The sequence below is a fragment of the Furipterus horrens genome, unplaced genomic scaffold (assembly GCF_987537825.1).
Source record: "Furipterus horrens unplaced genomic scaffold, mFurHor1.1.pri manual_scaffold_4, whole genome shotgun sequence".
NCBI classification, from domain to species: domain Eukaryota; kingdom Metazoa; phylum Chordata; class Mammalia; order Chiroptera; family Furipteridae; genus Furipterus; species Furipterus horrens.
The window spans coordinates 27,070,087-27,083,086 of NW_028327174.1; the positions used below are offsets into that span (position 1 = coordinate 27,070,087).

The window sequence follows — 13,000 nt, forward strand, 5'->3', positions numbered from 1 at the left end:
CTCAAAAAAAGGGGGGTGTGGGGGGGAGAAAGGCAGGAGCCGAGATCCCAGTTGGTGATGATCGGAGCCGGGGGAGGGGAAGCGGGCGGGGGCAGGCTATGCAAGTCAAGCGCAAGGCAGCGGGAGAGGAAGAGGAGGAAAGGAGGAAGAGAGAGTGTTTTAAAAAAAAAAAAAAAGGTTATTAATCACCGGGGACGGGGTGAGGGGGGCGCAGGGCGCGAGAGATCACAGGTTGCCTGGTCTGGATTTGGGTCTCGCACTTAAAAACATCACACACACGCGCGCGCACACACATACACGCACACACACACTCCCCTACCTACCTCTTACACACTGGCTCTGGTGGGAAGAGAAACCCACGAAGATATGGAAGGTGTTTCTGCACCCAGGGTGTGTGGGTGTGGGCGCTTGTCCTCGTTCTCCACACCCCCCACCCCACCCCACCCCCAAACCCCTTCACCCCCTCACTCTTATTGCTAAGACTCTGGCAGAGGCAGCTTCCCACGTCATATGCTAGGGGAAATGGGGTAGGAATGGGGGTAAGGTTTAACCCGGGGCCGTGGCGCCTCCTGCTGGCCGCAGTGAGGAACAGCAATGGGGAAGGGCGGCTTAATGGTTGGGGGTCAGAGACGGTGTTGTCGGTGGGGGTCCTCTGGGCTGCAGAGCCCATCTCAAAGGCAGAGGTGCAGATTAAACTGTTAAGGCTCTTGCTTTACGTTGCATAAATCAGCCTTTACTCGGTACGTGCATCCAAGTATACTGAGCTCTGTTTTAAAACCAGGTTCTTGCCTTCAAGGAGCTTAAGATCTATTTTGAACATATGAAGCTGACGCATAAAACAATGGAAAACAAAGCAAGGCAACTGTAATTAAGGGCTGCATTGTATCATACAGATCATATGTGTGCTTCGCTGACTGCTAGGGAAGGTTTGATGAGCTTGGAATTTTTTTACGGTTTTTTAAAAAGATTTTATTTATATTTAGAGAGAGGGGGAGGGGAAAGAGGGAGAGAAACGTCAGTGTGCGGTTGCCCCTCGCTCGCCCCCAACTGGGGACCTGGCCAGCAACCCAGGCACGTTCCCTGACTGGGAATCCAACTGGCAACCCTTTGGTTCACAGGGTGTCACTCAATCCACTGAGCCACACCAGCTAGGGAGGAAGTTTTTATTAAAGTAGATTCTGTCATTTAAAAATCTTGAAGATGAGACAGGTGAATAATCCCTAAGTGAAACTAGATTTCATGACATTTACAGCCCTACCTACTCTCCTGTAAAAGGGAAACATCCATTCATTCCTCTACCTCTTAAACTGTTTTCTATCTTAAAATCTCTCATCACCACCTGTAGTATTTTTTTTTTTAGTATTAATATTGTGCATGCCTTATTTTTATTTGATGCATTGTCTCTTCAAAGAGCCAGAATATTTCAATGGTGGAGCATTTCAGATAAGTTATGAGTTTCTCAACAACATTCCTGGGAAGCAGCCATATAAATGCACAGGTAACATTCCTATGTGAAGTCGTTTTACCCAGTAGCTTGGCATTTTGGTCTGGGATACATCAGATATATATAGTAATTCTGTAGACCAGACAGCAGTCACAATGCATCTGAATTAAGTTTTTCATGTTTCCTATTTTTTGTTAGTCTTAATCTTTGAATCGAAGTTTTTAAGACATACGCAAATACATTAGCATTACATAATAACACAAATACAGTATTCACATGCAAATTATTCCACCTCAGTAATGGTGCTGCTATTATATTTTTCTAAGATGGGGTAAGGCAGGTCTTCCACCTCTTTGGAGAATGGCAGAACCACCCCAGAGTTGCTGGACCTCTTGCCAACCGAAGCCCCTGTGTGTGCAGACTTCCAGTTGTTCAAACATGAATTCCAGGAGGAGTAAAGGATGCAGAAAGCAAGGGCCTCGTGTTTCCTGAAACACTTTTTCCTCAGCTTCCAAGAATGCCCATTACCTTTGGAATAAAACCCAAGTCACTTCATGGGTTGACCTTTAATCCACATTTTTAATCTCATAGCTCACATTCCCCTTCCTATCCCCAATTCCCTTCACCAAAACTGGACCTTTCTTTTCTATTTTCTTTTCTTTTCTTCCATTTCTAGACCCAGCGATTCTATTCCAGCCTATTCACTTTTGCAAGTGTAGAGGAAAGAACGCACTCTCAGATCCATCTCCCTAATAAAGCCACACACTCCTTTAGTTTCCAGCTCAAGTCCCACTTCCTTGAGGATATTTTTCAGTCAGCCAAGCCCTGAATTGATTTCTCTGACAATTTCAAGGATTTTTAAATGAAGTATGGCACCTCACTAGCATCATCCTGACTCCCAGCCCCTGCATTTGAAAATGTGTAGAAAAATTTACATGATCAGTTATCAAATGACTGGGTGAGGCTACTGGCATGTATGGTCCAAGCACCAGAGACACTACACATACACACCCGCATTATAAAGAACTGGCCCAAAAGAAAAACAATACTTCCATAAACTGTTAATGCTGAACAATATGAAACTACTGGTTTTCAATCATATGAAATTGCCAATCATATAAAATAACCATTATTGGCTATAATAAAATGGCAACTTCATAAAATTAAAATCAAAATTGTGTTTTTATGTATATAAGATAGATAGATCTGCTAGGCTGTCTATCAATATATTCCCAGCAACTAGCTTTTGGTTCTCAAATGCTGAAGTTTCCAGGGTGAAATTTTAAATTGGCCTCCATACACAAAGGGCAAGTAGAGACCAAAGAAAGGACATCCACTCTAAATTAGTTGGTGGCAGTGTTAATAGGCAAGGGAGCTTACATACAAAGCTTGTCTGCATGGTTGTAAGACAAATGCACTAGATCTCTGTACCCACCCACAAGAATCTTAAGAGTTTATATAGAGGCCTTAACAGGGTTCAGTCACATATATAGTCAGATGGTCTCAGCAATACCTTACTTTCTCAAGGCTGCATCCATGAAACTGCTTCTACTACAGAAGAAACACTGGGCGGAATGTACATTTCAAGGACAGGGAAGGGGGTAAGGAGCCTCAGATTGTCTGGGTCCAGCTCTCGGGTCAACAGATGATCACGTCTTTTCAATGACCTCCTCTAAAACTGGCACAATTCCAGACATGCTGTGGAGGCTCAGTGAATATTAAGGCTTTTAAATGACTAGTAGACACTACTTTCCCAAGCAGTCTTTCTGATTCTGGAAAAGCTAATTCTCAGGACCACACAGCCTGTGAGTGGAAGGTGATAGCTCTTCTCCATGGTATCCATTGCCTATTGCCCCTTCCATGGAAGAATAGCTCTCTCCTTGCTTCTCACACTCCTATAACTCACTTGTACTTCTCATGAACAAACTTTGCCTCCAAGGACCACAAACATTTCAATAAAACTGTTTTCAAGGATCACCCAGATTCATGAAATTGGAAACATCATTTATCAATATTGCAAATATGTATTTTTAACTTCTAGTCAGTCATGACTAAAGGCAATATTCTAACAAGAAAGGATGTTAGATTATATTTCACAGCATTATTTATTGAGGTAGAAGCTCTTATGCAGGCTGCAGGTCACACTGGTAGAGGTATTCTGCTAGCTCACTTGACCCAAAGATCTGTGGCCCTGCCCAATCAGCAGCTGCAGAGCCCATGACTTGCTCAGCAAAAAAAAAATAAAAATAAAAAAAATAATACACACACACACACACACACATATATATATATACACACATATACATACACACACATACACACTTTTTTCACATCTTTCAGATCGAATACTGGTACCAAAGAATAGAGCCTGAAACTTATAATTTGGGGCCCCTCTTTAAGGAAAAGAGTAGAAAATTTTATTTGAAAGTGAATATTTACTTAAGACTATAAATAAATCACAATTACAAAATTGTTTGATATAAATGCTACAAAATTTTTAATTAAATAATTAAAAAAAATTGTTAGTTACTGCCTCACTCTTCTTAATACTTGTTTTTCTATATTTTTTTACTTCATACTCCTTGAGCAACTATTCACATTATGATTAATATAATTTTCTATAGAAATAATAAAAAGAATCTAGGTGGTTTTTTATATGGCTGCTCAAAACTGTTTTTCATTATTGATAATTTAGAAAAATATCTTAACTTATTGGTAATAGTGCAATGTTCATTTTTAAAAATTGTTGTCAAATTAGGGAAAACCTTTATCAAATTTCTGTTATATATAAGTAGTAAGTTTTCAAGGATTTTAACTTTTCTTATATAGTGACTAATCTTAAATATCCCCTCAATTGAGGACAGTCATTAACCAGTTAGCAATGTATTATAAGTTTTACATTATCTTCATTAATGTCAGGGTGATATGGAGGGTCTGCTGTTGCCCATGCAGCAGACCCCCCCTCTCTTCGCAGCTGAAGAGTCCAAGGGAAAGACGGAGTCAATACAGCTTGGCTTCAGGTGCGCCGCAGGAGTTGCCGGTGTTGACTACAACGTCAAACCGCCTTAGGGACTCCGGCTCCGGATTTTCTGTCGGGGTTTACTCCCTTAGCCTTTCCCCTGAAGAGGTATGCCGCAAGGCAGCGGAGGTTTTTTGGAGTCAGAGTTTTCCTTCTCTGATGTGCCCTGAGTGGAAGATCGAACCAGCGACACTTAGCTCGCAGGCCGACGCTCAATCCACTGAGCCAAACCAGCCAGGGCTCTGTAGCTTCAGCTTCACTGGAGAGGACACTCCAGCGTCATCGCAAGATGTCGATGCAACACGGGAGGAGACAGATACCGTGTGACTCCCGAGTCGGACTGCACAGCCATTCTCGGCAGTGCAGATAGACTCTTAAGAAGCTACACCATCGTCTCTCGAGACGGACGGCTGCCGACGACGACGACGACGACGACATTAATGTCAGAATTTGTCTCCATCCAGAAATGTAAATCTTTTCCCAATATGTTTATATGATTCACTCCTTTTCTTTCACTGGACTACCAAACAATCCAGGTGAAGCCTATTCATCACTTCTATTCAAAATTTCTCTTTTCTTCTTAAAGAATTATAGTTTGGGTATAATTTGGGGAGAAAAATGTTGCAATTTGCCCCTCAATATTGGATTGATTTCTACTTATGTCAGTGTTACTCTTTATCTTTTTTTGTTTCATATTCCATTAATTATTATCTGAATTTCCTCTTGGTTCTTTAATACATAAATGTAGATAATAAAGAAGGAACTCTTCACATGTGTTTCAAGCAACATTCTGTATTGTCTCACTTGTTTTATGAAAATGTACCAAAATATATTTTCCCAAATTGCACATAAAGTGGCACAATCAAGCTTTACCAACTCTTTGAATATACTTTTTCACACCTCTGTGAAATCTGCCTATGACAAATTTCAGAGCCTTAATGTTGATGTGTTCATGTTACAAAGCCTGAGCAGCTTTCCGATGGGAAATATTACACTTTGATTCTTTCAAGAAAATTCCAAATTGACATGTACTCTATCTGTGAGACAAATCTGAAAGGGAAAAAAAGAGGTGTTACGAAAATACGAAAATGGTCAGCAATTTCAGGTAAGTTGGAGGTAGCTTTTTCTCTAACTAGAATAAGGGGAAGCCCCACAGAGCACATGTTCTGTGATACTTTCCTGTCACAATGCTGGGTAAGCAGGCACAAGGGGCAGGTGGAGTTTACTGGGAGCTTTCCTTTCATTGGGTCAGCTGGCAATTTCTTCACTGTACAGGAAACTGATGGCAAGACACATAGATACATCTTACTAAACCCAAATTAAATTATTCCCAACTCAACTTCCATTTAGCTTCATCTCAAAAAATGCTCACTGCCACTCTGGCAACACCCAGTGTAAAGGGAAATCGGAGAGAATGAGTTGGAGTGGAAACAGCAATTGTAAATGATGGCAATTAAAATAGATAACTTTTGCAGATTTTACTAAAGCATTTAGACACATTATTAGTGCCTCTCCCATAGCCCTAGAAAGAGCTCTTAGAGAGGGGCTAGGAATCTGAAGCGGCATTAGCTTCAAGTCATTCTGTCTCTGCTTGTTACCTAATGTAAAAAAGGCTTCCTGGTTTCCAGAGAAAATATTTTAATGTTCTTATCTTTGAAAAAAAATAATTTGTTAAAGTCTCAGTTGACAACATGCATATTAATGCCTTCTGCTGAATCCAATCCATCTTCTTTTGCTTGCAATTCCTGGAGTGTACAGGAAACACAGGCAGAGCATTCAATTTTAATAACTTTTGCAAGCATACTAAGAGTCTACCATCATTACTCTTTTAAAAGAATCTCTATTTTGTTCTTATCATAATGATATTAATTATTCAACACAGGCAGTCTTTTTTTTCAAAGTTAAACAACCTCCATCCCCTTGTCTGAAGACCTGCTTATCCCCCAACAATGAAAAAGTCACCATTAACCACTGCATCTTACTGAGTCTGTTGTGTACATTGTAACAATACACACTTCTAGATATTTATATTGCGTACTCAGAAGATCATTTCTCTAATACTTCCCCAGATATGCCCTCTTTTTTTCAAAATTATACAGTGGGGACAGAAGGAAGGAAAAAGAGATGAGAGGAATAAATAAGACTTTCAGAGAAAAAGAGTTATGGAATTTAGACAGTAGGAGATATAAGATGTGATGCGATACTGAATGTTCTCTGGAAGAGAGAAAGGGAGGAATCTGCATCACTCAACCCCTTCAGGAACACATCCTGAATGGAAATAACCCCCTATTCAGCACAGATAGAGTTGGCACTGCCTCGTTGCTTTTTTTTCCTCCCCAAAAATAGCAGAGATAGAAAACACTGTATCTGCCCCAGCTGTTTATTTTTTTAAGGAAATCTTTTAGAATCTTGGTTTTTATCTACCTGACTAGGTCTTCTCCCCCTGCCTCCCCACCCCCAACCCATGTAAACACTTTGGAGGAAAAACTCTTTAGCGGCACCATTGTGATGTAGAGAAGATGCACTCTTCTGGCTTTTCACTGTCAGCTTGTTCAAGATTCTTGAGAAAGGTGCCCTAATTTCTTTTACTACGGACAATACGGATGAGAGACTCTGTCTCTATCTGAAAGCATTCTGAAATACCTTATTTCTAGCGGCAGTCGGATAATGATTCAAATGGTAAAACAAAATGGAGATCAATTTTGAATCTATTTTCTCACTAGTTCCCTTCTCTCTCATCACTTCATGCCCATTCCTGAGAATTTTTAAGGTTTTTCTTTGTGAACCATGTGTCAGTGTCCCCAATATTATTCTTCCACTCTGCCTTCTTCCGTGTGGACTTTTGCTCCTGGAGCCGTCACCCACGTCTCCAGGGAAATGCCGCCGTTGCTTCATTCTTTCTTCAGCGTCCTTTAATCTTTCAGAGTAGCTCTTATTGCCCACTTCACATCCTATCACCCTGCACCCTTCCCGTTGACGGCCAAGAGACCTTATGTGGACCCGAGTTAAAGGAATAAGAACAAAGCAGCATAGGGACTGCTTGCCTAAGTGGAGAAAAAGCAAGAGCTGGCAGAGACCTCGGCAGGCTGTTGAGAGAACATGGAGTCACAGGGCTGTGTCACAATCGCGTGTGGAGATGGTGGTCCCACAAAATAAATGTGAAACTGTGAGTTAAGGTGGATTTCACTAGGGTGCGCGTGCGCGCGGACGCACACGCACACACGCGCGCGAGCTTGGAGGGAATTCTAAGACACTCAGATATCTGAGACAGGGGATGGTTATTCGTCACCTGTCCCAAATCCGCACAGTTGCTCTAAGAGGTCTATAATGCTGCCCTCTCGGAGGGCAGCAGCCTGGTCCCTTTCATTCACTGCTACAGTCCCAATGGCCAGGGCAGTGCCTGAATGAATAGCTTCTAAGAGGATCTAAAGAATAAGGTCAGTAAGAATTTAAAGGAAGATTTTCCCTGCCTCTCTAAGAGCTGCGTTTTGATGACCCTGCTTGAACTTCTCCACAGGATCCCCACTAATGGGATTCAGTTCAAACTTTCCCTTGACCTGCTGTTGCCTTCAGGGTCTGGCCTCACCTTCCCTTTCCTCTGTATCTCTTCATAGCCTGCACTCACTTGTTATTTCATTTCTAAATTGAGGTTTATTTTCTTTTTAAAGTTAGATGTTAGTTTTATCAAAGTTATGTAGGCAAAGAGTTTAAAACAATCAAGTAGTTAAAAGCAGCCACCACCGTTTCCGTCCCCTATAGGCCCCCGTTTTCAACTCTTCTAATTGTCACTGCTGGCACTCACACTCACAGCTCCAAATGACACACTAACATGGCTAATTTTTCATTTTTTTAGTCCATTCATTATCTTTTGACATCCTGCTATGGAGTGCCAGTTCCACAGGTAGGTCTCAAGGAGCCTGAGTATTTCTGCTTGAGCCCTCAAACCTCTGTCATTGCCACAAAAAGAGCATGTCTAGGTCAATGTGCTTTCCTACGAGTAGAAAGAGACATGCAGAGCAAAATGGAGTGACCCCAACTGAGCCCAGCCTGCTTCAAACAACCTCCACTCGATCTGTAGATCCGTAAGAATATACACGTGGTGTTTTAAGCCACTGAGTTTTAGGGTGGCTTATTGTGCAGCACTTTTATGGCAATCGCTAAATGGTATTCAGAGGGATGAAGGAGATCTTGGACCTCAGAGGATGTGGTACTACTTCTGAACTTAGTAGTACACTTTTTATTGAGATATAATTGACATACAAAATTATATTACTTTTAGGTGTACAACACAAGGATTCGATATTTGTATACATTGCAAAATGATCATCACAATAAATGTAGTTAACATCTATCACCACACATACTTATAATAGCTTTTTTATAATGAGAACTTTTAAGATCTACTCTCTTAACAACTTTCAAATATACAACCAACCAGTAATATTAACCAAAGTCACCATAGAGTTAGACCATTCTAAGCTGAAGGAAAAGCATAGGCAGAATCTCAGAGACACAGTCAAGTAACAGCAAATAATGATATACAGAGTCCAAGGAAGAATATAATACAAGTATTGAAGCAGGTTTTGGAGGCTACTGAATTCCATACTAAGGAATCTGTGTGTTATTTGATACTCCATGGTTCTAGAAGAGAAGAGAAATTTGATCTGGCTTTTACTTTTGGAAAATAATGCTGGCAACAATTTGGGCCAAATGCAATGGAGAAAAAGTAGTCAAATTAAGAATGGTTAATTCTTGCCCTGACTGGAGTGGCTCAGTAGATTGAGCGCCTACCTGCAAACTGAAAGGTATCCAGTTTGATTCCTAGTCAGGGCACAGGCCTGGGTTGCAGGCCAGTTCCCCAGTTGGGGGCATGCTGATCTAGCTCTCATACACTAATGTTTCTCTCCCTCTCTTTCTCCCTCCCTTCTCCTTGCTCCAAAAGTAAACAAATAAAATCTTTTTTTAAAAAAAGTTTAATTCCTGACTATGTCTGAGTTCTTCATTTTAATTATCTCATGAATCATTTAACAATTCTATGAAGTAAATGGTGTTCCCTTATATAGATGAATAAAAAACATGATGAGATTAAGTAACTTTCTCAAATTCCCACAGCAGGCAAGAGGTAGAGCTGGGGTTCAGGGTCAGCTTGTATGACAAAAATATGTGCTGTTTCTATTATGATCATTCTGCCTCCCCAGTACTGGATGCAGGCTCACAAATTAGAAAACTATTGTTAAAGTCTAGGCAGTGTTAATGAGTTATGACAGTGGCAGTGAGAAAAGAGAGGAGGAATATATTTTAGAAAGATTATACAGTTGTATTTATTTATTTATATTGCCAAAGTAAAATTACCAGGATACAGCAACTGGCTGAACATGTGTGGTGTCAGAGAATGACAAGAAGATTCCACATTTTTGAGGATGATTAACTAAATTGTTGCAAGCCCACTAAGACAGGAACACCAGAAAAAGCAGATTTGGTAGTAAAAAACCACTGACACTCATTTTTGTTATAATCTTGAGAAAACTTTCTGACCAGTAAAAATAATAGCAATAATAACTCTCATTGAGCACTGTTCTAAGGCACAATTCTCAGTGTTTCACATTTATTAATTCATTCAGCCATACAACAACCCTATGTGGTAGGTGCTATTATTATCCCACATTATTGCTAAGAAAACTGAGGAACAGAGAAGTTAAGGAACTTGCAATGGTGTTTGGATAGGAACACAGACATTCTGGCTCTAGGGCTACACTCTCGACAACTACGCTCTCGCATCAGTTAATAAAGGTTCTTCCAACATGTCAGGCCCCTGTCCCAATAACTTCATTAGCCAGAATAGTCAGCGTTACAATGAAGAGCTCCCAAACCACAGAGACTTAACACAACAAAATATTACTTCTTCCTCTCTCAAAATCCACTGCACAGTCAAGCACCTCTTCAAGACAGTTCTCCATGTGTTGACTAAACATTCTCTGTGGCTTCAATCTCACGCCACTTCCACAGTCACATGTGCTACCAAGATAGCAGCCATGAAGGAAAAAGAAGGATGGCATTTCTTGAACTGGCATTTAAATGTGTTGCCCCCTCTCCAAGAAAAAAAGATACACCTCATTTCTGCTCACAACCCATCAGTCAGAGCTAGTCCTGTGACCAAGCCCAACTTCATGGGAGCAGGGAAGCTCAATCCTGTCTAGAAGTGGACCCATAAATATTGTTGAGTGGCAGTGATAGCTGCTTCCTCAACTCTATGGCCTCTTATAACATACCAGTAATTATATATCTAGGTCTTAAAGCTCAAGGTCAATGCCCTTGTTTGAAATGTATTTGGATAAGCACATGTATACTTATATATCCTAATCTCTACTTTCCTTCTCAATCCAGGGTCTCATATTCTGTTCCTTGTCACCACTCCCATTGCTGTCCAGGGAGATTAAAAAGATCAAATGATAAAATTTATATGATTTGCAAACTTCAAAGCACAACATGATTATTCTATTTGATGCAAGTATCTTTACCCTCAGCTATATATTAGATAGTCATTCGATAGTCATGGAGGGATTGAGCAGAAAAAGAAGAGAAAAAAAAAAGAAAGGAAAAACTCATGAACACAGACAATAGTATGGTGATTGTTGGGGCTGGGGTGTAAAGGGTGGATAAAAGGCGATGGAAGGAAACCTGAATGGGGTGGTGGACACACAATACAATACAATGTACAGATGATGTATTGTGGAATTATACACCTGAAACTTAGATAATTTTATTAATAAATGTCACACCAATAAATTCAACAAAAAGGAAAAAGTAATCATGAAGCACCTAGATGAAAGACATTTTACAAAGAAGATTGGAGAGGCATGGTCTTCAGAATCTCTCTGCTGTCCTGAGAAATTTTGCCATGGGAGGGTTTGCCTGATTTAGTAAAACTTGTGTGTATTATGCTAATATGTAGGGAACTGAAACACATCTTGCTCAAAATATCACAAACTTCAACTTAGGTCCAAATTAGTGAGGTCTTTCTGTACTTTGAAAACATATTTGATGGCATGATAAATGTTAGAACAACTTAACGACTACCTGGTAATGTCATCGTCTACAGGAAGAACAAGGGTAGAACAATTAACTAACATGATTGCAGAAGGAACAAGATAGCTTGGCTTAATTAAGACCTTCCAAAGAAACATGCTATTGCACTATATTTTCTGAGTTTTTTAAAGAGTGTACATTTACTCTCGACACCAAGACTCTTATAATTTGTATAAGCAAAACATTCACTTTTATGTTTTATCTTGCCCTCTGATCCCTAAAAATATTTACCATCCCATTAAATCTGAAAGGAACCTTAATTTGAAACTATTAATGAAGATTTTAAAATATTTTCTTTTGTACTAGTATGTTTAATTATTTTTAAAGAACTCTCTAGCCTATATCTTAATTTTAAAACACTAGCTATTTATAATTTGTTTTGTATTTTTATGGGTATTTATGTATATATTTAAATTTTATGTACTTGTTATATATGTGATTATATAACTTGCATTCTTTTTCCATTTAAATCTGCTTTTAATATAATTTTCCAAGTACCTACATAGGTTATATACTTAATCAAGATGAAGGTTGTGATTTGCTAATCCATCCCTTAAACTTTGTTTCCAGTTTTTCAATATGATTAATAATTTGCTATTAATACATTTGGATATAAAAATGCATTTTTTTCTCTTAAAAAAAAAGTGGGATTATTGATCATTTAGTAATATTATATCTATTCCTTTAATTTCCAGTTTTCTTTTCTAAGATTTTATGACTTTTCTAAATTTTACTTTCACCTCTTTCTCTCCTGCCCTGTAAATTTTGTTATATATATATATATAAAACATGTGAATTGGAGTATCTCCTATGGTCTTTAGTGTATTTTCCTATAGCTATCATCAACCTTATTGATGCATGCTTTCTTGTGTACCAATAATTTGCTCCTCTTATTTGGCTAATCATTCTGTGATAAAGAAATATAATTAATCTCTTTATATTTGTATATTCAAATTATATCCATCGCATTAATTTTGTGTATTTCCCCTAATACAAAATCTTAGTTTTGAAGATTTTTCTATTAAAAATATGTAAAAATACTTACCTGGCAGGGGAGATACCATGATCACGAAGGTGGTTTTCCCTAGGGTGAGGCTTATCCATTGCACTCCAGATGTGCTGACCCCCGTGATTTCCCCAAATGTGGGAAACTCAACTGCATAATTTGTGGTAGTGGGGGACTGCGTTCGCGCTCTCCCCTGGAAAAAAAAATATGTAAAAATATCTATCACAGAAGCACTTAGAGAAACTCCTAACTGCCATATCCTAACCTCCCAGGAACTTAATTCACATTGGCCTAAGTTAGTCTCAATTCAGTGCTGAAAGTTTGAACAATTTCAACTTTTCTTGCAATATCACTTTAGCATTTAACTGCACGAATTACCCAGGCAAACAAGCATTATAGATGTTGAGTAAGGTTGGACCTGATACACAGCCAGACTTCATGATTT

General features: G+C 39.4%; 1 non-coding gene across 1 annotated transcript; it reads left to right on the top strand.

The window, feature by feature from the left end:
- The first annotated feature begins 12,586 nt into the window (after positions 1-12,586).
- Positions 12,587-12,751, top strand: LOC150011434 (U1 spliceosomal RNA). Its single transcript, XR_016510893.1, has one exon. It is a non-coding gene; the product is annotated as a U1 spliceosomal RNA (small nuclear RNA).
- The last annotated feature ends 249 nt before the right edge of the window (positions 12,752-13,000 follow it).